Source organism: Bison bison, unplaced genomic scaffold (genome assembly GCF_000754665.1).
Source record: "Bison bison bison isolate TAMUID 2011002044 unplaced genomic scaffold, Bison_UMD1.0 scf7180017864322, whole genome shotgun sequence".
Classification (NCBI taxonomy): Eukaryota; Metazoa; Chordata; class Mammalia; order Artiodactyla; family Bovidae; genus Bison; species Bison bison.
In genome coordinates, this window is record NW_011494894.1 from 8,394,718 (window position 1) to 8,396,683 (window position 1,966).

At 46.6% G+C, this 1,966-nt stretch overlaps 1 protein-coding gene across 1 annotated transcript in view; it reads right to left on the reverse strand.

The window, feature by feature from the left end:
* The window catches only part of RGSL1 (regulator of G-protein signaling like 1), a 60,390-nt gene that overhangs the window by 3,533 nt on the left and 54,891 nt on the right, over positions 1 to 1,966 (reverse strand). The gene's annotated exons all lie outside the window — the stretch shown is intronic.

The following is a 1,966-nucleotide window of genomic DNA, read 5'->3' on the forward strand; positions in this document are numbered from 1 at the left end:
TCCCTCTCCTTTTTCTGTCACTGCTCCTCTCCTCCGCTACCCCCACCGGCATCCCCAATAAGCCCTTGCACCCCCAGGGACATTTTGCCCCACATCCCAAATAGATTGCTGATTTCCGTCTGCTGATGTGACACTTCCGTCTGCTAAGACAAGGATGATGAGCAATATTCATTGACCCTTGGGGTGACTGCAGCGGGAGAGGTAGATGCTGTGTTTCGGACTAAGGTGAGGACACTCTCAGAGGGGTAGGACACTCCACACCAGCCAGCCTTGCTTCCCTTACCATTTGGGGGGTCAGCCAGAGATGGACTGAGGTCTCAAGGACCCTTGTTTGCACTCCAGGAAGCAGGTGGGGTGCTTGTTTGTGGGGGATGGGATAGGGGCAGGGGTGGGTATCTGGGGAAGTGGACGTGAGAATGGGGCGGCTTTGAGCTGAAACGACAGGACACTCAGCTCCTGCTGTCTCAGGATGGTTAGCGGCTGTTTTTAAGTTTCTTGTCCTGTCTCTGTGTTTTGTCCTGATGCTGGTACAGTTCTCAGATCTGTTATCTTTGTTTCCCAAAATTTCTACTGCAGAGACATCCAGCCTTACCCTTCGCCAGGCACTTCCCTGTGAACCCTCCTCCCTCTCTTTAAAATTCCCTTTTTGCCTCAAGTACTGATCTCACAGTAGGTATCTGGGAAGGGGCTGAGTTTAACTGCTCTGCATTAAGAAAACATACATATGTATATATTTATTGATTAATATATGTTAATAACTGTATAAGCCTCTCATAATCACACTACCCAGAGATAATTCTATTGATACTGTATTTCTAAATTCTTTCCTGTGTTTCATAAAAATTATATAAATACATATTTATATATATTTACCATGCTAAAATCATACTCTGCCTCCACTTCCTAATTTTCTTACTTAACACTATGCCCCATGCCCGAGGTCAGGGGTGGCAGCCGAGTGGAACAACCCCACGTCCAAGGAGCGGTGGCTGCACAGGTGCAGGAGGGCTGAGAGGAGCTACTCCACATTCAAGGTCAGGAGGGGCGGCGGTGAGGAGATACCCCTCATCCAAGGTAAGGAGCAGTGGCTGTGCTTTGCTGGAGCAGCCATGAAGAGATACCCCACGTCCAAGGTAAGAGAAACCCAAGTAAGATGGTAGGTGTTGCAAGAGGGCATCAGAGGGCAGACACACTGAAACCATACTCACAGAAAACTAGTCAATCTAATCACACTAGGACCACAGCCTTGTCTAACTCAATGAAACTAAGCCCTACCGTGTGGGGCCACCCAAGATGTGCAGGTCATGGTGGAAAGGTCTGACAGAATGTGGTCCACTGGAGAAGGGAATACCACTTTAGTATTCTTGCTTTGAGAACCCCATGAACAGAATGAAAAAGGCAAAATGATAGGATACTGAAAGAGGAACTCCCCAGGTCAGTAGGTGCCCAATATGCTACTGGAGATCAGTGGAGAAATAACTCTAGAAAGAATGAAGGGATGGAGCTAAAGCAAAAACAATACCCATCTGTGGATGTGACCGGTGATAGAAGCAAGGTCCAATGCTGTAAAGAGCAATATTGCATAGGAACCTGGAATGTCAGGTCCATGAATCAAGGCAAATTGGAAGTGGTCAAACAAGAGATGGCAAGAGTGAACGTCGACATTCTAGGAATCAGCGAACTAAAATGGACTGGAATGGGTGAATTTAACTCAGATGACCATTATATCTACTACTGTGGGCAGGAATCCCTTAGAAGAAATGGAGTAGCCATCATGGTCAACAAAAGAGTCTGAAATGCAGTACTTGGATGCAATCTCAAAAACGACAGCATGATCTCTGTCCATTTCCAAGGCAAATCATTCAATATCACAGTAATCCAAGTCTATGCCCCAACCAGTAACGCTGAAGAAGCTGAAGTTGAACGGTTCTATGAAGACCTACAAGACCCTTTAGAACTAACACCC